Source organism: Callorhinus ursinus, unplaced genomic scaffold (genome assembly GCF_003265705.2).
Source record: "Callorhinus ursinus isolate GAN/ISIS: 27379988/994484 unplaced genomic scaffold, GSC_fseal_2.0 scaffold9, whole genome shotgun sequence".
NCBI classification, from domain to species: domain Eukaryota; kingdom Metazoa; phylum Chordata; class Mammalia; order Carnivora; family Otariidae; genus Callorhinus; species Callorhinus ursinus.
This window is the reverse complement of record NW_027397071.1, coordinates 1,209,793-1,234,308: the sequence shown is the minus strand read 5'-3', so window position 1 is coordinate 1,234,308 and position 24,516 is coordinate 1,209,793. Positions and strand designations below refer to the sequence as shown.

The 24,516-nt window shown below is 40.6% G+C and overlaps 1 protein-coding gene across 1 annotated transcript in view; it reads right to left on the bottom strand.

The window, feature by feature from the left end:
* The window catches only part of TBX15 (T-box transcription factor 15), a 191,782-nt gene that overhangs the window by 63,956 nt on the left and 103,310 nt on the right, over positions 1-24,516 (bottom strand). The gene's annotated exons all lie outside the window — the stretch shown is intronic.

Sequence of the window (24,516 nt, the reverse complement as noted above, 5' to 3'; positions counted from 1 at the left end):
TGTCTGGAACAATAGTGAGGAAGCAGCATGTCTGGAAGGGAATTCTGCCCCATCCCATCTACCCCAGATGTACTAGTGGCACCAGGGGCAAGGCTGGACCTGATGCTCCCCAGTAGAGAAGCAGTGGGCACTTGCAGGAATCGGTGCTAAGGACAAATCCATAAGAATTGAGAGAGCACTGGAAAGGACAGTGCAAAGGGGAAAGGCCTTCCTGTCTTGCTCCCTCTCCTGCCTTCACTGAAGCAATGCAGTACAATGCACACTGACTTGACACAAGGAGAGCACTGTGCTACCTAAGATGGAAGCCGCTGCTTGTGTGTGACAGTCAAAGACTTGAAATGGCTAGTCTGAATCTGAGACGTGCTGTACATGTAAAATACACGTCAGAGTCAAAGACTTGATGTGGAAAAAAATGTTGTAAAATAATAGATTTAATAATTTTATATTGATTACATGTTTAAATAATTTTGTTTTCATTTTCTTAGCCTGGTTTTTTTTACAGCTTTATTAAGGTATAATTGATATACAAAAACTGCATATATTTAAGTGTACAGTTTGATGAGTTTGGGCATAGGCAAACACCTATGTAATCCTCACCACAATCAATGTAACAAACATATTCATTACCTCCAAAAGTTTCCTCATGCCCTTTTGTTGTTTTGCTGTTATTTTTTCTCATGATAAAAACACCTAACATGAGATCTACCCTCTTAATAAAAATTATAAATATATACTGCAGCATTGATAACTATAAACACAATGTTGTACAGCCAATCTCTAGAACTTACTCATCCTGCATAGTTGAAACTTGGGTTAAATAAAATATATTATTGAGGGGCACCTGGGTGGCTCAGTCAGTTGAGTGTCTGACTCTTGATTTCAGTTCGGGTCATGATCTCAGGGTAGTGAGAGCGAGCCCCGTGTTGGGCTCCATGCTGAGCGTGGAGCCTGCATAAGATCTTTCTCTCCCTCTCCCTCTGCCCCTCCACCCCTACTTGCTCTCTCTCTCTCTGTAAAAATAAAATAAAATAAAATATATTATTGAAATTAACTTATACCTTAAACTTTTTATGCAGCTACTAAAATATTTAAAATTGCATGTGTGAATCACATATTTCTATTGGACAACACTTTTCTGGAGCATAGTTATATTAGTTTCCTAAGGCTGCGTAACAAAGTACCACAAACAAGGTGGCCTAACACACAGAAATGTATTTTCTCACAACTCTGGAAGCCAGAGGTCTAAAATCAAGGTATCAGCCAGGTTGTTTCCTTCTGGAGGGCTCTGAGGGAGAGTCTGTTCCATGCCTCACTCCTTCCTTTCAGTGGCTGTCAGTGATCCTTGGCATTTCTTGACTTGTAGATACATTGCTCCAATCTCTACCTCCATTGTCACGTGGACTTCTTCTTGGTGTGTCTCTGTATCTGTCTTTTCTCTTCTTCTCATGAGAACACTAGTCATATTTAGGATCTGCCGTACTCCAGTATGGCCTCATCTTAACTTACTAATTACATCTGCAAAGACTCTATTTCCATACAAGTTTACATGCTAAGGTTCCAAGAATGTCATGAATTTGGGGGACACTATTCAACCCAATATAATGGCTAAACTTGTTGTTTTAAAGCATCAGCAGCCCGTGCCTCCCTGCCATGGAGAACACACATTTTCTCATCATGGAGTGGTGAGGTACGCCTGCCATGTCCCCTTCCAAACTCATACCATGAACACAAAAATGACTGCTGCCTAATGAGGAGCTTGCTGAGGCAAAACACACTCAGTGCTGGAAATGAGGAGTCCTAGATTCTAGCCCTGGCTCTATTATATCAGCCATTAGGAGCGTTTTCCTATTTCTCCAGTGGAAATACGGTCCCCTACACTTCCAAATTCATAAGATAATTGTGAGCATCACATTGGATAATTGTGAAAGTGTTTTTAATCTGTATGCAAATGTAAGCCTTTGTTACAGGATGCCAATTCTGGTCCTTTCTCTCCAGCTTTGAGAGAAACAGGAGAATCACTTGGAATACTAGAGGATGTGGGATCCCTCAGCCTCTAGCACATTTGGAGATGGACTCCTGCAAAATTCTCGCTGCTGAACTCCCTGCCCCAGAATTGTCCCTTTCAATCCAGTCTTTCCACTGCAGCTTGAGGGTTATTCAGAAAGTTTTTTAGAAAATTTAATCATGTCACTCCCTGCTTTACGGTTTGTGTGTGTGTGTGTGTGTGTGTGTGTGTGTGTGTGTGTGTGTATTTAAATAATGAATTAATGAATGACACAGAGCTTGCCTACTTCTGATCCAGGGAGAGAGGGAGGCTAAGATGGTCTTCGGCTAATCTTCTCCTGGTTGAGGCTCCAGGATTAGAGTCAGGCAAAATAAATAGAAGATCATAACTGATGAAAGATTTGAAAAATTGTCTGATGTCAGAAGAAGGAAACGGGCACTATGCTCCATGGAATGCATGCAGCTATTCAGAGGAAACCCAGGACAACCAAGCCAACTGTGAAGGAGGCCCAGTCAGTTGGGCAAAGAACAGCAGCTTCTGCAAGACCAGGTTCCAATGGCACATCAGAAAAAGGAGGCCCAGAAGAAGCTTGAATTAGAAACACTTGCTGTTTCTCATTAGGCCTAAGAAAGTTATTTATTTTGTTTTTCCCAGACTGTTTTATTTGGCAGATCCTGGTTGAAATGGTATCCTCTTTTCCCAGGGTCCTTGAAGCTGCTTGTTTGTTTTTGCAATTGGCCATTTTACAAGTAGGAGTCATGGGCACTTAGGCAGAGACCTGATGCCACTGGTGAGCACATTACTCCACTGAAATGCAGGGCTCGGGTAGGGTCAGCTGAGTGGCAGAAAGTCCTGGCCCAAGGATGGCAATGCATTTCCCACCTCCACTACTGATGGCTACTGTTCACAGCTCTGCCAAGGAGCCTTCCAAAGTCCTCCTCCCTCACTATGCACCGAGAACCTCTAAGTCAACCATGAATTTGCTGTTGATGCCTCTTGCATCTCCGGCAACTGTCTCTATCAATACCACCTCCTCCTAAGAAAATGCCAAGGCTCCAGAGCCATCCCCGTCAGCCTATTCTGCAAGAGGCTTACCTCAGACAGTTCTAGCTTACGCTTGCTTGGATGACAAATTATAAGAACAATCTGTTTCCAAACTATGTTTTCTAAAGAGTGTTCTTTTGAATGACTGTACCAGCAGATGTCCAGAGCAATAAGTTTGGAAAATATGATATACCTTGTCTTAGTTACAGCTCATGTTAGGCTCTGAGAAGTCCCTGAGTAAAGATGTTCCCAATATTTATTAAACCACACTCTGATTTTTTTTAAAAAGCACTTATTAATAGTTTCTTGGGAAGGAGTTTGGAGATGCTTCTCTGAGGTGTTAGAGACCTAATGTGCTACTCCTCTCAGAACCAAATTTCAAACGATAGCTCTCAGGGAGAAGCACACAATCATTTGAGGTGCCCTTTGCAATTATCCATGTTGGTCATAACCATATTTTTGAACTAAAAAATCTGACAATATGATCTGACACATAGTCTAAAAATGAGACAAGAGATTTAAAGTCAGGACAGACCTAAACAAATCTGAGTCTTCTATATACAGTCCTGCCTCCATTCTTCCTCAGGTCAGCCTCAGGACAGATTTTCAGCCTCTCACCAGAAGGTTGTGTGACTGGTGCCACTCATATGCCCCAGCTTATCTTTGAAATTCTCCCAGGGGAACACTGAGATACTGTTGCTCTCTCCCAGACCCTTGCTTGCTCTACTGCACAGATAACACCCACTAAGAGGCCAACTGCTCAGGCATGAAGGAAACTCACACATCCCTGCAGAGGCTTCCCTCCATGGAGTCATAGCAGCCTCCTTTCTGATCATGGGGTAAGATAAATAACTCAATCTTGCCCACTCATCTGATAATCATTGCCATGAGAACCAACCAAAGCCTGCTATACTGACAAATCTGGTGTCTAAAAGAGCTAAAGCCTTATCCCATTGTGCAATACCCAGGACATAGGAGGCACCTGCAAATATTACAAGCTGAAGACACTGACGGCCTGGAGAAGTGGACATCTATGTTTCCTTAGTCATAAATTTAGGGGTTTTTTTTCTTCTTTGTTTCTATCATAATCTTCTATTTCTCCACTTAAAATATCCACGCTAATAATATGTTTCTGACTTTGAAAACTTTTTTGCATTTGTTACAGGCTTGGTCATAGTTTTACATATCATCTTTAATATTCCCTTGGAATCTTAAATTATACATAGGTGATGTGCCAGCATCCACCTCTTATAAAATGACTTCCCCCTGATCCTGAGCACAGAGAGTGAGATAGAATGGACTATGAACATTTCTGGGTTTAAATAGTAGATGATATAAGAACTGTAATCTGGAGGTAGGCTCTGGCAATCCATAAACTATCATAACATATTTATAATCTATTATAAATGATTATAGTCTATTATAATAATAGGCGTTATTATAATAAACTATTATAATCTATAACTGTGACAATCCATAAACTATTATAATAACTCATAATTATTATTGTAATAGTTATAATCATAACTATTTTAGACTATCATACTCTGTCATAGTATTTGATAACATTGATTCACCTTATCCTAGGTTTCAAGACATAGATCCCCTTTGATTTGGGGGGGGGATTTTTTTTTCTCAGCCAAAATGAACACTAAATTACATAATACCCAGGAGAATTTATAGAGCCCTGTCAAGCCATGCTGACTGCATCCTGGCCTCCTGAATATTGAGGACTAAACTGGAAGAAAGAACCCTGTTATTGGTATGACTCCATCTTATAGAAGTTTGTGGGAAAAGCACTGGATGCAACTGAGTGGTTGAAATATTAAGGTTCCTCTGACTTTGTTAAAGAGACAAGGATTGTTTCTCTGCAAAAGGTGAAGGCTGAGGATGGTCTACAATTTGTTATATAGAAATGATGTCTACATTTCCACTGAAACCAAAGTAAGGAAAGTTGGAGTAGGAAGCAATCTGGTTCTGTGGCAGAATGCTGGGAAAGACACCCTGGATATGGGATAATTCACCCCTTTACTTCTTGTTCATCAATCACTTAGTGAAATTTTACTATGGTTTGGACACTGTAGTCCTCAAGCTTATAGAGACCAAGAAGAAAAATTCCAGTTTTTTAGAGATACACCAACTCATTGGGAAGGCAACATGCAAATGAATGGTGACCAGATGTCAGTTAGTCCTAAGAGAAGGGAATGGGAGCCCACAGGATGGAGTAAGCAATTGAAATTTTGAGCAACATCTTAAAGAAGTAGGAGTTCTTCTCATGGACAAAGCAAACAAGGGCATTCCAGCTTAATTAAATGAACTCCACAAAAGTAAACAAGAGTAAAACAGTATGGCAATAGCACAAAGAACAAATGGGGAGGTGGTGAGAGAAGAGGCTGGTGCTAGATTGCCCAAAGGCACAGGGGTGGACAACTAAGGTCCCCACAATTCAATAACTCTAAAGATTCATGGCTGTTTTTCCCCAGGCTGTCACCAGCTTTTATGCCATGAAATGATAGAGTAGCTCTTATTAACCATGTCAAAAGCTCAAAGTGGAAGGTCAGACTCAAGCAGGAATGAGGACAATGCTGATGGATTTCCCTGCCCAGTTTAAGAGGATCCGTATGTTCACTGGAAACTAACTGCACCAAGGGCCAGGATAATGTGTATATATACTTCATACTGCTTTATGAAGAGGCTCATGTAAGTTTTCCCTGATAATAGATATTCAACCAAACCAACAATTCCCTCAGCCACAGGAGAAGTCATGCTGGTTTTTGCTTACCTTAAAGTTTCATAATCATACTACATCCAGCCATCCTTAATGAATCTAAAGTCTCCGCAGAACCATGGTGCCACCGATTTGGTTAAGCAAAGTGGGTGTGAGTTTCTGCTGGACCAGAATTAGGACTTGCCGCACACTTGAAGAAAGCAGCTCTGCTCTCAAGAAAGCAGACTGCCCCCCAAAACCCAACCCAGAACTCATTTAGCAGGCATGGCTTTATATAGCTCAGTGGGGGAGGTGGCTGGGCCTATGTTTTTCCAGGAGCTAAGGCTTGGAATGGAGGCCGCTGGATGTCTTCAGAAGAAGCCTAGGCATCCAGCACCAGAAACACTGGAGCTGGCAAGGAATCACCAAGGCACATCCTACCCTCTGGCCCATATGTTGTCATTAACATTTGAATCCCTTTGGCTCAGAACTAAATGTTCATAGATTTTATTAGAGAAAATCCTTGTATAAGTGAAATGGAAAGGGAGCCAGAATAAAAAGATGGAAGATCTGTCAGACCAAGAAGCCCTCGGACCAGGAAACAAATCTAATTTTGAGTGAAAAGGAGAGTGACAGAAAGTTGGGTGGGAGTGTCCTAGACTCCTAAGGAAGATCCTATAAAACCACTGGGGAGCCCTTGAGCCAGCCAGAGTCATTTGTCAGCAGAGTCCCACATCTCCCAGGAATGGGTTTGCCTTAGTATCCTAGCCACGCTTAGTCACCGGTGGCAGCAGCTTATGGGAGGTGTGGCATCAGTGTGAACAAGGCAGTAGATTTCAGGGTGCAGCATTTAGGCCCTTGGTCAATTATTCTCCCTGTATTTGAAGGGTTGTGAGGCACATTTTCATGGTCACCACATCAAACTTCATGTTTAGTTGGTGCCAAAGCCAGATCCACCCTGTGAGGAATTCAAAATTAAGGAATTCAATTAGCTCAATATCTTCCTGGAATGTGAAAGAAGTTATTCTTGAGCCATTGCTTTCTCAAAGATCAGGACAGCTTGCTGGTAGAATTTGCAACTCTGCCTGTATAGAGGATCTATCTGCTTGAAGATGCCTTTGTCCTGTCTCTGAGGAAGCAAAACATTTCCACAGAATGCCTCTGTTGCTGCTCAAGTCAACTCCTGAACCCAGGAGAGAAGACTCACTCATCCATGTAGACATAACTCCTTCCACATATTAAGGGTCACTCAGGAAAAAAATGCACAAAAGTTAAATATCATTTGTCCATAAAATAATTTTTAAATATAAGAAGGGGAGAAAAGAAAGGGAAAGAAAGAAAGAAAGAAAGAATGAAAGAAGAAAGAAAGAAAGAAAGAAAGAAAGAAAGAAAGAAAGAAGAAAGAAAGAAAGAAAGAAAGAAAGAAAGAAAGAAAGAAAGAAAGAAAGAAAGAAAGAAAGAAGAAAGAAAGAAAGAAAGGAAGGAAGGAAGGAAGGAAGGAAGGAAGGAAGAAAGAAAGAAACAAAGAAGAAAGAAAGAAAGAAGAAGGAAGGAAAGAAGAAGGAAAGAGGGAAAGAAAGAGAAAGAAAGAAGAAAGAAGGAAGGAAGGAAGAAAGAAGAAAGAAAGAGGGAAAGAAAGAAAGAAAAGAAAGAAAGAAAGAAAGAAAGAAAGAAAGAAAGAAAGAAAGAAAGAAAGAAAGAAAGAAAGGAAGGAAGGAAGGAAGGAAGGAAGGAAGGAAGGAAGGAAGGAAGGAAGGAAGGAAGGAAGAAAGAAAGAAAGAAAGAAAGAAAGAAAGAAAGAAAGAAAGAAAGAAAGAAAGAAAGAAAGAAAGAAAGAAAGAAAGAAAGAAAGAAAAAGACATGAGGATGAGGGAGGCGGAAAGCAACTTCTTACAAAGAATGTTCACATGTGTTACAACGTTGACCCATTACTCTAACAAGTGGGCAATAAGTTGGGTGATCTTATTATTCCCATTTTTAAAATATGAACATTGATATTCACAAAAATTAAGCCACTTGCTCTGATTTCCATAGCTCGAGAAAGGCCAGCTGGAACTTCAGCCCATGCCTTCTGCTCTCCCCCAATAAAACTGGATCACCAACAAACACCAATAAAGTCCTTTCAATGATTCATAGAAAATGTTAGTCTTCAGCAAATCATTATTCTAGCAGTTTGATGCCCTCTCCCAGCTCTCTACACTCCCTCTCAACCTTTCTCAGGCTCTAGAGCCCAAAATATATAGTCACTGCTCCCATTCATGTGAAGGAGAAGGCAAAATCACACACACACACAGTCAAACAAGCAACAGTGGGGCAGAGCAGAAGAGGAAGGAAGGCAAGAACAAGAGCTCTAGCCCTAACTAGACATGAATCCAAATAAGTAATGTTTTCTCTTTTTTTTTTAAGATATTTATGTATTTATTTATTTATTTCACTTGACAGAGAGATACACAGTGAGAGAGGGAACACAAGCAGGGGGAGTGGGAGAGGGAGAAGCAGGCGTCCCGCGGAGCAGGGAGAGGCTCCATGAGGGGCTCGATCCCAGGACCCTGGGACCACGGCCTGAGCCGAAGGCAGATGCCTAACAACTGAGCCACCCAGGCGCCCCTAAAGTAATGTTTTCAAATAAATTCTGTTTTACTTTGTTGTTCTCACCTAAATAAGGTTTTAGTAGAAATTCCTTAAAGATTTACCTTAAGGAAAAAGAATTAATTGTAATATACGTTTCTCATTCATTCAAATGTTCCTAATTGAGAGTTTTTAATGTTTAGAACAGGGCCTGAAACTTAGTTTGCATTTCTAGTACATATTAAGAAAGATGGTCTAAGCCAATTAGTGGGGGGGAAACCAAGAATATGAGGGAATTTGTTATTAACCCAGTTGAATGAAAAATAAAAACCATTTACTCATTTAGAAGAATTGATTTATTTGTCAAAAAATAAGCACATAGACTAAGTTAAACTTATTCACCAAAAACAGATATGCAATGAGGTAAGATTTAATCAGGTTGAAAATAATAGAATAAAACCAAATTGTTTTAAATACTATTTTATTCATTCTTAATACCTAATTCAGACCAGCCCTCTTATATCCTACTTCCTCTTCACCACCACCCCCAGAACCTCACACATACACACCCTCCTCGGTTAACAAAATTAAAGAAATTTTATTGTGCTTGCTTGGTAAATTTGTAGGAGCCTGTTTCCATCCATGATGCCATGTGAGAAAGTGGAGGCCCATGGCAAAAATTTTAAATAAGCATAATATCCTTTTTTCCCCCACAAAATTATAAGAACCAAAGTTTCTACCCAATCTGGGAGTCACTTCAACAATATTCTTCAAAGTTATACCTTCTGCCTCCACGGGAACTCTCCAGGGACAGAGAGCTCTTCACAATGTCAGGAATCATGGCTTTATAGAATGAGTCCAACTTCTAAAAAATCATTTATTCTACCTCAAGTCCAAATTAACTCTTCAACTATTTGAAGATATTTATCCTAGTATCCATTTGCCCTCTCCTTTCCAAGTTATACATAAACAATTCTGTCAAACTCACATGACATCTATAAAGAGGTTGGTCCCGATGGACTCTGAGAAACAAACTGAGGGTTCTAGAGGGGAGGGGGGAGGGGGATGGGTTAGCCTGGTGATGGGTATTAAAGAGGGCACATTCTGCGTGGAGCACTGGGTGTTATGCAGAAACAATGAATCATGGAACACTACATCAAAAACTAATGATGTAATGTATGGTGATTAACATAACAATAAAACATTTTTTAAAAAGAGGTTGGTCCCATTTCTCTGAAATATGTAACTTGCCATTATTCTTCTTTAAGAATAACACACAGATCTGAACGGTGTCACCAGTGAATCTGTTTCTTCTTTAAAATGAGGTTAGGGTCGATTGGGTGGCTCAGTCGGTTAAGCATCCGCCTTCGGCTCAAATCATGGTCTCAGGGTCCTGGGATCGAGTCCCGCTTCTCCCTCTCTCTCTGCTGCTCCCCCTGCTTGTGCTCTATCACTCTCTCTGTCAAATAAAATCTTTAAAAAAATTAAATTAAAATCAAATGAAGTTAATAGTAGTATCTACTTCATAGGTGTGTCGAATATTTAAAGAAATAATCCAGACTGTTAGTGCTTGCCAGGATCTGTGTTCTGTTCATCCTCCTCGGCACAGAACTAGAGTACATGTTCCAGTCTTCCTTGCAGTTGGGCGAGGCCATGTGACTAAGTTCCAGGCAATGGAAAATGGGCAGAAGTAATACATACCACTTTTAGGTATTCTCTTCCCCCACAAAAAAATTTCTTATGTGTGATCTTCCTTTGCTTTTTCCATCTGCCTCCTGAATGAGGGTAATTTCAAGGACTTAGGGGATGGGGGGCCATAAGATAGAAAGAACTTGAATCTCTGAATGACTGCATCCCCTCACCCCCTTCCCTCCCCTTGTCCCTGTGAGACATAGGCAAGAATAAAATTTTATTATATTAAGTCACTAAGATTTTAGAGTTATTTTGGCCATTCACCTAATACTGCTATGTATATTAGGCTAATACATTCATGCAAAAATCACAGTGCCAGGTATAGAGAAAGTATTAGCTACCATCACCACTAGCAACACCTCCATCACTGCTACTTCTGTAATTACTCCTACCACAGACATAGTCTGACTGGAGTCCAACATCTTACCTCCCTTGAAATTGAATCTACTACTTAAGGAGTCACAACATACTTCGACTTATGTTGAAATTCCAGTCAATAACTCTGAAAAGAAAAACAAATGTTTTTTGTTTTGGGGGCTTTTTGCATGTTGCTTCTTTCAACATAGTTTTCCCTTATCTTGTACTTTGAAGAACTGAGAATTTGGGAATTTAAAAGTAAAAATAAATAAGCACTTCTGATGAGTTTGCTGATTTTCATTATTGGTCCATTTTGAAGACTGGTCATCTATATATAGATTTTTTTTATTTCTTTACGTTTTTTATTTTAATTCCAGATTTTCATTATTGGCCCATTTTGAAGATTGGCAATTATTTTTGAATCTTGATTCTCCCATTCACTGTATTATTTTCCTCCCTCAGTTTTTATATGAACTACAAATTTTTCTGACATGCAATCTATTTTCATCCAAACTGCTGATGAAGATGTCAATGAGGAGAAGGCCAAGTAGAGAGCCCTGTGGTGTGGGCCTGGGGATTCCCTCAAGAACTGAGAGCAATCCATTTATTCACAGTGTTTGAGTTCTACACACTTGGAGTGTATTGTCATTCAATCCAAGTCTCACCATCTTGTTCACAAAATATCTTGAAATCTTTGTCAAAAATTACATCAATAGTGTTATTATCTAATCCATAGCATTCTCCTAATCAGTTTAGTAATTTTGATAAAAAGTTAAAATGGTATTTATTCGGAATAATGTTTTTTCTTAACAATCCTGGCTAACTCCTGGTAATCATTGCTGTCTTTTCTACCATCTGTTGTCTTTTCTAAACCACTTGTTGCTTTTCTCTCAAACCATCTGCTTATTAACATATGACAAAATTTTGCCTGGGTTAGATAGCAAGTGTATACCATTGAAACCCTCTTTCTTCCAACTCCCCTTTCAAAATAATGACATTTGCCCTTCTCCAATTTTTCTAGGATTTATCTCAATATCTGTGATTTTTTAACCATTACCATTGACAATTGCTTCATCTCATCTGTAAATTCTTCCAGTATCAGGGTGTGATTCAACTGGATCTAAAGAAGTGAACTTACCAAAGTCTGAAGCCCCACCTCCTTAGTCTCAGAAAGTTCTTACAGCTACCAAATACTGTAACCATGACTGCAGATAATCCCAGAGACAGGTCAGGAAACTCTCTCTTACTTATGGAGCACCTCCAGTCTAGGAAACCTGCATATCCATTCAGATATGTGCTGAGGGTCTGCCATGTGCCAGGCATTTAACACACATACCTCATTTAATCCCAACCACGAAAACAGAAGTTCAGAGAAGAAAGTTGACCAAGGTTACACAACCAGATTCAGGCAGAGTCAGCAGCCAAACCCAAGTCTGTCTAATTCCCAAACTCAGGTTCTTCCTACTGAGCCATACCTACTTCCTCACTTGGCCTTCAGTTCCCTTTTAATTATACTCTTCTGCACTTCACAATATTCAGACACCTCTCCTTGGTGAGGAGAATGGGAACTTGTCAGAAACTGATATGCTTTCCTCCCTCTTATGTCTGTACTTACCTTTTAAGCATTCATCAAATAATTGAGAATGTTCTAGCAAAAAGAGCTTTATCATTTTTCACAGCTTCAACTTACACCTTTATGTTGACCACAAACTCACCCCCATATTTCACCTAAAATTACCTTGATCATGTTGGTGAGCCTTGGTTCCTCTGGGTCCTCAGGATATGTATTCTGCTCTTTTTTAAAATTTTTATTGTTATGTTAATCACCATACATTACATCATTAGTTTGTGATGTAGTGTTCCATGATTCATTGTTTGTGTATAACACCCAGTGCTCCACGCAGAACGTGCCCTCTTTAATACCCATCACCAGGCTAACCCATCCCCCTACTGCCCTCCCCTCTAGAACCCTCAGTTTGTTTTTCAGAGTCCATCGTCTCTCATGGTTCGTCTCCCCCTCCGATTTCCCCCCTTCATTCTTCCCCTCCTGCTATCTTCTTCTTCTTCTTCGTATTCTGCTCTTTATCAGAAGTCCTTTTTTCTCATATCAACATTGTTCTTGGAATCTCATCCTCCTAATATCAAGGCTATTCCCATGCCCTTCTTTCTGTACAGGACCAATCTGCAAATGGAAGATTCTTCTCACTGTCTCGTCCACCTTCCTTCAGGCCCTCATGGACTTATAAGCTAAAAACATGGCTGTCAACGAACTATCCTTTGGTATCCACTGATGAGCACTCCAAATCTCCCTTTAACTGGAGGCATTTTCATCTTTTGAAGGGACTGATGAAGTGAGGTATAGGGATTCCCAGCACAACTTCTGGAGACTGACTGCCTGGGTTCAAATACTGACTTTACCACCTACTACCTCTGTTATCTTGGCATTTACTTAACCTCTCCAGGCCTCAGTTTATCTCTAGGATGGGGATAATTGTTCCATAAGGATAAATGTTAGCTGTTAATTATCATCAGGTAAATTTTAATGTTGGCATTTTTGCCCTCTACGTAAATGAAAAAAGAAATATTTGAGAGTTGGGAGCTTTGACATTTGCCAATAAATTCATACTGTGTGAGTAGTTAGCTCTTCTTCTTAGCAATAGGTAGCAACAGAATTTCTGAGCTGTCATCACATCCAAGCCAGAGGCCAGAAGTTATATACTCAAATAATAGTATTGCAGACCAGATAAAGACCCTGCTTATGACCCTTCTGAATTGGGAGGCCCTACTGCATATCCACCTACTTCCTACCTCAATGTTACCAAATCTTCCTTTGCTTTTTTCCCAAGAGATAGCAAAAATCTAGACCTTTATGTAAAATCTCCCAATTTTTAAATGTTGGCAAATTATTTTTTAAATATTTAGCATTTTACATGTTTAAGAACAAAATACCAGCAGTTTGCAATCTCTGGCCTAAAGCCTGAAGTCTGAAGTCCCACACCCCTAATCACAGAAAGAACTTATAGCTACCACATGCTGAAACCATGAGTACAAATAATCCCAGAGATAGGTCAGGAAACTTTATCTTATTTATGGAGTACCTCCAGGATGGGAAACCTGCGTGTCCACTCAGCTATGTGCTAGAGTCACCCTTTTTTTTGCCACAGATATTAATTTACCACAAGATGGCTCTTGTTGTATCCCCCAGAATCTCCAGGTCAAATTCCTGGCCCATCCCAAGATTCCAGGCACTCACCGGTGGATCTTATTTATGGTGTCAATTACTAATGGTGCTGAGATTAAGAACCTGATGAAACAGATGCCAGACAAGCTGTTGCTAAAATTGTCTATGTATGGTTAGAGACAGAGCCCTGCCCTCGCCCTGAGCATCTGTGCAAGAGACGGGGAGGTTATTGGAGCCAGCACTCAGTGTGTTCATGGTCAGGTCTGCTGAAGCCCGAAGATGAGCCATTTGAGGAAACTGGGGCTGGTGGCAGCTGTTGAGTAAGCCTTACTCATTTGAGGATTATGAGAGAGTTGAAGAAGCCTTGATAAGTCGCTAAGAGCCAAGTCTATCTTTGGAACCCAACCTAATTTTCCAGCAGACCCGTAAAGGCTAGAACTAGGATTAGCTAAGATTTAATGCCTACGAGTGGCCAAAATATATACTTAAAATTTTTATTTTGGCATTGTTTGTGTTGGCAAAATAATTAAATAAATAAAATAGAAGCAAACTAAATGTTTATCTGGAAAGAATTGGATATAAATTATAAATAGTACCTTCATCCAGTGAAATAGTATACAGCCAGTTATGGGATAAATTAGTTTTAAAGAGCTGTCTATAGAGTAATAGGTATGGTCTTATCACTATTGTGTTAAAAACAGATGAAGAAAAGAAAAGAAGGAAATAAAAACCAGGTGAATGTATGTGTTAGTATGAGCGGACATATGAGTGTGTGGGCTGAAGAGTCTTAGGAAAAGAATTTAGAAAGATACATACCAAACAATTAACAACAGTAGGCCAGGAAAAATGAATTATTGAATATGCTGTTGCATTTTACTTTGTTACAGCAAGCAAGAATAATTTTGTAAGTTAAAAAGGTGAATATGTAAAGAAAATATTTAATTCTCATGAAGTAAATTCATAATTAATATAGCACCTAATGTGACTCCAGTACTGTGCTATGTGCCATCAAGAATATAAAAGAAAAGCTCCTCCTATCTTTGAATATTATAACTTACTAGGAGAGCCTATCTATCTATCTATCATCTATCATATATATATGCATATATATATATATATATATTATAAACACTACTCAAACACAAGTAATTGAGTCCTTCCCATTTCATACATAAAAGAGCCATCATTATTCCTATTTCATAGAGGAAAGAAACTGAGGTTTAGGGAAGCTCAGTGCCAGCAAGGGAGGGAACTGGGTTCTGGCTCTAAACCCAGGGATCTTCACTACTAAAGGCTTAAAGGTAAATGTCTTATTTGTAAAGAAGAAAAGATATTTCAGTAAAAATTCATCAAGAAGCATTTAGAAGTGCTTGGTGAAGAGGAGATACCTGAGTTCTCAAGTCTGACTTTCTACACAAGTGAAATCTGTCAGCTTATTGCTGATCTTGCTTTTCACCTACTTCTTTAAACAGAATCTACTGCAAAGATTGACCAAAAATCATAGACAAGACCCAGATATGTTTCAAGGAGCATTAGAGATGGAAGAGACCTTAAAAACCACCTCTTGTCAAAACTCTATTTTTAAGACAGGAAACTGAGGCACAGAAAAGCGTGAAAACTGTTATATAGTTGACCAGTGGCAGGACTAGGACTTGAATCTATGGTCTTTTCAGCACATTCATGCTCTGCTCATCCTCATGAATGACCCAGTGACACATCAAACTAGCCCTCCTAGCTGTCCCAGTTGATGAGGCAGGTTCTCCCACCAACTGCAGTCTGACATTGGTTCAAAGTTCCCCAAATCAGCATTAATGGAGCAAGCAGTCATTCTCCTCTAATCATGTCTTTCTTGAGACAGTTTTTGCTATCCTGTTATTTTCTATCAGGAAGACAGATGGACAAACACCAGCACAACTAGCATATACCAAGTGCCTGTTATATAGCCCTCACTGAGAGTAGGGTGTTTGATTATATTATCTCTTAACAACCTAGGAGGTAGGTTATGATCTCCATTTCACAGCTACTAAGTGATAGAACCAAAGGCTCAAATCCAGGACTTTTAAAAATATGCCTAGGACGGGCGCCTGGGTGGCTCAGTTGGTTAAGCGACTGCCTTCGGCTCAGGTCATGATCCTGGAGTCCCGGGATCGAGTCCCGCATTGGGCTCCCTGCTCGGCGAGGAGCCTGCTTCTCCCTCTGACCCTCCCCCTGCTCATGTGCTCTCTCTGTCTCTGTCTCTCTCTCTCTCATTCTCACTCTCTCAAAATAAATGAATAAATCTTAAAAAAATATATATGCCTAGGACATGTTCCCTGTGTGCTGCCTTCCATGTAGCAGGGAAAAAAAAGAAAAGAAAAGAAAAGAAACCACTGGATATGGCCCAAAGACTGTAGCTTCTTTAGAAGCAAAACATGCTAATAAAATCTCTGCTTCCGGGGGGGGAGTCAATGAAAATCAAATAAGAATGCATTTCATTCTGTCATCTCCTGACCTATAAAAGTGAGTTAGAAGACTAGACTCCTGGAGAGTCACTGCCTCCAGGCTCTACAAGAGTCTCTACTCATTTCTCAATGTTCCAGATTTCTGGATCTTGTCTTCAGGCCAGCTTCCTGCTCTCCTCTAATCACAGCAGCACTCCATTCTGTGCTTGGACAGTCTGTGAAATCTGCACTCCCTTGGAGCCGATGAAAGGTCTCAGGCTTAAAAATCCTATAAATCCCATCCTCTGAGTTTCTTGAGGTGGCCACTGGGGAGAGCTGAAACAAAAATTGATGCACCTCACTTAAGTCTAAGTGTTACTCTATCACCCTCCCATGTCCTCCTAATGTCTCCTAGTTCTCATCAGATCTACTGCGTAATGCAGTGGGAGAAAAAGGATGGTTTTGTGTGCACCAGCAGACCCCATTAAAGTTCATGCTCCTACAGTACAACTCTTTGCAAAGCAGCATTTTCCGAGATAATGAGCTGGAATGAATAAATCCCCTACTGCTGGTTCTTCTTTAATTATTTCCCTAAACAGAAAGGACTATGTCATTGAAAGTATAAAATGCACCTAAAAAAATATTCTTCAGTAAAGTGCAACAGAATCAAGGTGTGACATCCCCAAGAACAGCCAAGTCACAAAAGAGCTAGTCATGCTAGAGGCCAAGTTAAATAACTCATAATTTTGGATCTCTGGGTCCTGCTAGCACGCTTGACTGTGGGCTTATGAAATGCCTGAACAGGCAAGACGGCCCCTGTTGAATCTTGCTTGACTTGGCCCTCGCATGGGTAACTCTTCTATGATTTGGCTTTCCCCACACATCTCACACCTTCCCACAAGTGACCTTTTTACTCTGTGCTTGGCTTTTCTGTGGTGGGTTAAGTGTCTGCACACATTCACATCATCAGGTTTGTGGTGTGAAGATGACGTGGTGTTGCTCTCCAGATATGCAAGAAGGGTTGAAGTTCTGCTTTGGTTCCTACATTTTTTTCTGGGATAATTATGGATAAAAAAGATATGGTTAGGTTAAAGGATGTACGCCCTACTTTTTATCCATGACACTGCCTCTTGTAGCTCTTTGAGCTGCCCAGTGCTTTTCATCAAACTGAGCTTCCGCATATCCAGTGGTGCCTACTCCCTTGGACTCCAAATCTTAGACCATGTGTTGCCATTTTCTACCATTCCAGAGCCATTTCCTCTGATATGAAATTTCCCAGAATCCTACATGTATACTGCATCATGCAGCACTGGGCACCTGCATTTCCTTAGAACATTACTATAGGCCACCCTGATTACAATCATCAGTCCTCCACTTATCCTATGTGCTAACAATCTTCCCTTTAACCATCCATTGTCATCTCCAAGAAGTCTTCCTCAAACTCTGGATTGACCCAACTGCTTCTCTTCTGTGCCACCATAGCATCCATGTTTATCTCCATCATAGCATTTCCTCATTACAACAATTGTTTCTGTTTATGGTCTGTCTCCACGCTGGGCTGTGAGCTCCTAAATTGTGTGGACTAACTCTTATTTATCTATACATTACAAACACCTAGCACTTTGTCCTGTAATATAAGTGCCCAACGGTAAGCTTTTGATTGCTGTTTTTCAAAGACATCCATCTCCAAACATATTGCCCGTTACACAACTAAATAAAGACCACCCTGCCCATGAAGTTGTTGTTCATGTTGATGAACCATTGTCAAGGGTTTGATTGAATGAGTTTGGGTGAAGGTTATTTCCAGGCCTATGAGTTAATTCTACTTCAGAAACTCTTTTTGTTGTATTACTTTGTTATGATATATTAAGTATGGCTTTTGTTGACATTCAAATAGGACACACATCCAACTGAAGTCGTCACTACAGAAAAACTAGTTTAACACTCAAACGGTAATTTGATTTATCAGGTCTTGTGGAGGGCCATGTTGAGGGAGATGGCTGAATTTTCCCATGCTTTCACCCTATAAGAGACAAGGAATTTAGCAGCCACTCTGGATTGTCCTTTAGTTTGGTCTACAGTTCAATAATCTCTGACAGTATCTTCCTTAAATCTTCCCAAAAGGCTCTGCTGATCTTCATAGACATTATCAAACCAAAATGTCTGATATGACTTACAGACCCTTAACCCTCTGTATCAATTTCCCAGCCACACTGCCACCACAAAAGCATGCTGCTGTCTTAGATACACACTGGGAGCCCCAGAGATAATCTTTGCCAATCTCAACAACGTCAGTTTGCTTGAGGATATCTCTGTTCAGCTACATAATATAGGATGTCACTGAGTGTTTAAGTCTCAAGGAGTCTTACATCCTGATGCTTTGAGTAGAAAAATGAGTCTTTCCAATTCTGAATCCTCTGGCTTTTGCCCTGTTTACTTTACTACAGCCTCAATCTCCTCTAATTCTGAATGGTTAGAGAAGCCTTTCCCTGGTCACGTTTCAGGAGAATGAGCCCAAGTTAGGGCAGGGCGTGGAGAGCTTAATAAGATGTATGTAAGTCCATATCACAAAGAAACAAAACTGACATGTAGGAAAAAGACTTTATTGATGAAACATTAAATCCTCTGCAGACTAGCATACTCTGATTATGGATATGGAACCTGTGACCATTTGCCTAGGTGTTTCTGGGAATCATTTCTGGATAATGAGATTGCTAAACTAGTTCTCCTCTGCAAAGAAAGCTGACTGGGGAAGGAACATGAGATGGTTGTTGGCTTGTGGTACTGGGTGCTTCACTTTGTGAGCGTCTTTTCTGAGGAGCATCACCAGTAGCCTTCTGAGCCCAAAATCCGGTGCTGTCACAGGGTTAAACAAAGCATAGTTCCAGAAGCCTAGTTTGGAAACCATGTGGGAAGATTTTACTGGGTCTCTGGGAACACCACAGAACATTACATGACAAGGCATTCCATGCTCCTACTTTGGGGTATGAAGACCTGCAAAACTACAAGCTGAGTAGAATGTGATCCTGACACTCTAGACAGATGGCTTATATATCCATGTTCACTTTGGGTTGGTCTCAGACTATTGACAGTAATGCTAGGAATGACTGGGGCACTCACCTGAGCCCCTACCACTCTTGGCAACCCCCCACAGACATCTCCCTGATTGACTGGAGCCAATTTTGTGGCTGGACCAGCCCTTGTGATTCTTACTATGATTGCAAGGTGCACCTCAGAAACAACCATCAGGGAACTTTGAAAAAACAAGGTTTTTTCCACAGGTCCTGGAGAGTACATGGCATCCCCAGAGCCGCACAATGAGGTCATGAGAGACATGGACCTGACCTGGGGCTTTGCCTTGCTGGGGCTGCAGGTGGGGTGTCTTGGGTTTCTCGGGTTCACTCTTTATTGGTGAACTTAAAGCATAAGAGTAGTAATTAGAGCACTAGAAAAGAAGAGCAGGGTCACTCAAGTGGGCTTTTCTAAAACAGGGAACTTCATGGGCAGGGTGGTCTTTATTTAGTTGTGTAACGGGCAATATGTTTGGAGATGGATGTCTTTGAAAAACAGCAATCAAAAGCTTACCGTTGGGCACTTATATTACAATTTAAAAAAAACTAATTGTTAGGCACTTAACAATACAGTGTCATATTTGGGATCTTTCTGGATGAAACCCAATAAGAACCGATTCCTTCTATACTATAAGCTTTCTTAGGTCAAGGAAATGACTTATCAATAGCATTCTCAGCATTTTGCCCAAGGAAATATATATAAAAACAAAAAGCCAGCTCTAATTAACTAACTTATATTCATGAATAGTGCAAACTCTGAATGGGACTGCCTGAGTGTGACTTTGTGCAAGATTCTTGGCCTTTGTAATTTTTCTCTTACCTACGATATGGCCATAATAATAATAATATTGCTGACATGTAACAAGCACTTGATAAACATTTCTTATTTTGTAGTTAAATCCTCGAGATGTTTTAGGAGAATGGGAAGGAACTCCTACTGAAAGGTACATCTTACTGATGAACTGACCTCTAGTGGGGTAAATTCAACTGCTCCAGATAGTTTTGCCAAACATTCGAGAAGCTGGGACTGGAAGTTAGCCTCCCTTTACCAGCTGGGTTTACAGGAAAGACAGATCTTAGAAAGTAAGTGTAGACTGGTTGCGGGGCTTGCAGGGACTCCCTGATGCCTACCCAATCTGTCTCCTTCTCTTCCTGGGCACTCACCTAGACTGTATATTTCCCAGCTTCTCCTGCAGGTAGGTGTGGCCATTGGAGTTCAAACTACAAAATCAGGAGAAAGTTATGTAATCAGTTCCAGGCCTGATTTATCTCCCAAGTTCAAGTTTCCACCCTTTCTCCATCTGCTACCTGAACAGAGAGGTACCAAATGTATGTGTTGAAGATAGCAGAACCTAAAAGGAGCCTGGTTCCTGGGATCACTGCTTGGAGGAGAGCCACCTAACCAGGAAGCCCAGGTCGGATTGCAAGATGAGTGAGAAATTAACAGTAACATGTTACTATTTGAAGGTTTCTTTCTTACATTATCCAGAGACAACTTAGGAGGGGCTTTCCCTGCCCATGGGTGGAGGAAGGATGTGCAGTGTGGCAGGAAGGGGAAACACCACAAATCCTCCTCGTGGAGTCCAGAAACTTCTCCTAGAATGAGAACTGCTGGAGGGTTGACCTGGCCGTCCTCGGCAGTCCCCTTTGTCCGCTTCAGCTTACCTGGGTGAAAATGCCAAAAAGGATTCAAAACCTCTTTGGTTTTCTGTGCCTCTGCAGGGCCCACAATAAAATCTCATAAAAGCCGAAAGTGTGAGTAGGAAGCATCTGAAGTGGGAAATGCCGTTAGGCTCGCCCATAAAAGATGAGTGCTATGAGCAGTAAAATGAGCTAAGAAGGAAAACATGATGAATGTTTTCTCAGCCTTAAACAGCAAGATCCCCTTTCACAGTCCCACGTGGCACTGCACGCCTGGCTGGAGAAGCAAGGGCCTCTGTGCAGAGCCTGACTCAGGGACTGTGGCAGTGAGCCCGTGCCTAGGGGCCCTGGTGGGGTTTGGGGGGATGGAGCTCAACTCCTCCATCACCTGCCAGCCCCCACTGGCCCTTGCCTGGATGAAAGCTCCCACTGAGACACTGGAGGAAATCCTGAATTGCCCAAGTTACAGAGCTAGGACATCTCACGTATGAAAAGGAAATCCAGAGTCATGGTACCAGAAGCAGCAGGGAGAACATTTGACTTAAGAGATTTGAGATTTGACTTAAGAAAGTGAACATACTCCCCCCACTGCCCACTACCATAACTCATTGCCCCATATAGAAAACATTTGTCTTTACTGTGCTGCTTCCCACACTCACACCCAGATACCACTCTCTTCATTTTATGTGGTTTCCAGGAGTTCTTCAAACAACAATTCAAATTCGACCTCCTCCAAGAACACTTCTCTCTTTATTATAGTCCTTTTGAATCTCATTTTTAGAAAAACATAATCGTGGAAAGACCTGGGCTGGAGCCCTGTCTTTGTTACTTATAAGCTCTGTGATTTGTGCACATTGCTAATCTCTATGAGTTTCTATTTCCCCATCTATAAAATAGGGATTAAAATACAAATTCTGTAGAGGTTGCAAGGATTAAAGGATAAACTTGCATAATGTGTAACATGTAATAAAAACTCAATAAAAATGTTTCTAACATTTTACAGAATCTATGGTCATTACCACAAATGTAATACTTTTTACTATTCACTGTTTCATATGCACATATCTTGACTTCTCAACCAAGCTGAAATCTTTTTTTTAAAGATTTTATTTATTTATTTATTTGACAGAGAGGGAGAGCACAAGCAGGAGGAGCGGCAGGCAGAAGGAGAGGGAGAAGCAGGCTCCCCGCTGAGCAGGGAGCCCAATGCAGGACTCTATCCCAGGACTCTGGGATCATGGCCCAAACTGAAGGCAGACACTTAACCAACTAGTCACCCAGGCGCCCTTAAACTGAAATCTTCTTGACGGTAGGAAATTTTCTACATCTCCATATTACATAGAACAGTTCTGAGAAAATTATAGAATACCAAGACATATTTAGTACTTTTTTAATTAATTGTTCATAATTTATCTGATTGCTATTAATTAATAGTTTGATCTTTAGTGTTAACCTTTTAACAAAGTCAGACAGAAGGGATAGATGACTCTCATCCTTGACCCAGGAAGTCATGAAAATAGGACTTTATTGGGGCCACAGAGAAGACAGATACAGATTTGAGGAGTCTCTAAATGGCCCCAGTCCCAGAAGGTCAGTAGCCAGGTTTCAGTAAATAAAGATCAATGCCACAAAGCCCTTGGAAGAACAAAAATACCTGACTCCAGCTGATGCAAGACCAACAGAGCACATCCTCCGGTGAGGATATGGCTGCCCTTGGTGTAAGTTGGAGTAAGCAGATTCTGAGATGATGTCTGCATGTGTCCTTACTCAGATGTCATCTCCTTAGAGCAGCCCTCTTAAAAAAAACCCTATTGAAATGAGTTTTCATCCTCATTCCCCAATCACTCTCTATCATTCTATTACTCACAATTCCCTCAAGATGATTCTTGCAATCTGAAGTTAACATTATTCATTTGTTTGCTAGGGTATCCTGTAGCAGTCTCTCACCAGACCATGAACTTCTCAGAGACAGGAATGTGTCAATTGTTCACTTCTATGTCCTCATGCCAAGGGCAGTGCTTGACCCAGAGTAGGCATGAGATACATGTTTATTGACATTGAACCAGATGATTGAATGAAGCCGGTCACAGGTATGGCCCTCTCTGGAAATCAGATCTCTGACCGACAACCATAAACATCAACGCTTTGTGAAAATTATCTTTGTGGCTGGGTTGCCTTAGGAGGACAACTCTCCTTCAGTTTATTGCATGCAAATTAGTACAGCAGAGAGTCTCTGAAATCCTCCAAGTACTGAGCAATGGATCAAACATTTGGCATCAGCCAAGAAGCTCTGCCCTTCCATCTCTACCTTCTCTACACTCACTAGTGATAAACTATTTCATAGAAGAGGATATTAGTCTATAGGCTACAAGAAGGTTCTGAACTCTTGTTTTATTAAATGCCTAGGCTTGAATTGAGATGCTATCATTTTCCTCCAAAACTTATTTATTGATTGACTTTTAAGTTATTTCATTCTTAACCCACCATTCCTTCTATAAAAATTCTGAGCATCATTCAAACTCAATCAAGTTCTACCCCCCAGTGAAAACAGTTCCAACCTCACCTTCTTACACTGAGCATCTCCTCTGAATTTTCAGTCTTTTATGTCATTTGCCCCACAGGCGCATGACTGCCTGAAAAGTAAACCTTTCGAGAGAAAAACTATCACACGCATTTTTTTTAACCCTCCATTATGTATTAGGGGATCCTGGCAAGCTAGGATGTAAATTAAATTTACATGAATCTGCCACAGAACGCCATTTGAAGGATAATCTTTGTTCATTTGGGTCCATGAATTTGGAGTGAAAGATAATTCAGCCATGCAACTATTTTGCGCTATCCTTGGAAAATGGGCTTGGTCGACAAATTCAGCAATAAGAATGACTATGTATTGAGATTCTGTACTAGGCCACAAACTTCCCAAGGACGCAAAGAGGAACAAGATAGAATTTCCTCCAGAAACATGAGTAAGGGCGGAATAGCTTTCTTATAGCTCTTTGTATGTAATCAGTGTGCCAATTATAAAGAATTTTCACCATTCCATTAAAGAGAATTGGGTAGAGCATATTCTTGAAAATTTTTTACCCAGTTTGTTAAAATAAATATTTTTATTACTTTCTCATTTATAGATAAAGACACATGCCATAACTGAGATGTAATTGACTTGGACTGCTCTAATTAATCCAAATAACAGAAATTTTCTGTACTTACCACTCATAAATGGTTATTGAAATTCTTATCCTGTTAAGTGAAAACATGGAAATTTCTATGTAAAGTTTGCTCCCTGGCATATGATGATTATCTGTTACCTAAAACCTCAAACACTATCAGGCCAGTGCATAATATTTGGTATGCGGCTGAATCAGAAAGAAAAAACTATAAGCTTTATATGTAGTTGTTTTCAGTCTGCCGTTATGAAGCCAAAGGTTGACTGCAAGATTTCCACATAAATAGTGCCTTTTTAAGTGTTGAAAGATGTCACACCTACAATCCATGGAGATGCTCATCAGCCGTTGTCCCAGCTATTTTGGCAACTATGTGATAGCTGATGGAATTAACCAGCATTTCAGTCTTTGAAGTTATCTATAAAACCAATGCAATGATTAAAGTCTTTGCTCCTCCAAACCAAGCTCCATTTCTGGTGAATGAGTGTCATAGTGGACAATCTGATCCACCAAATCAAGCCCAGGTGAAGTGGGTCAGCGGGCTCCCAGTGTCACTGCCTACCGGGAAACCATCTAGGATAGAGGTCGAGCGGGAGATTTCAAGTTCTGGCTCTGCTGCTTCTCAGCCACTCTGAAGTACAGGCAGGTCACAGCCTTTACAATCCT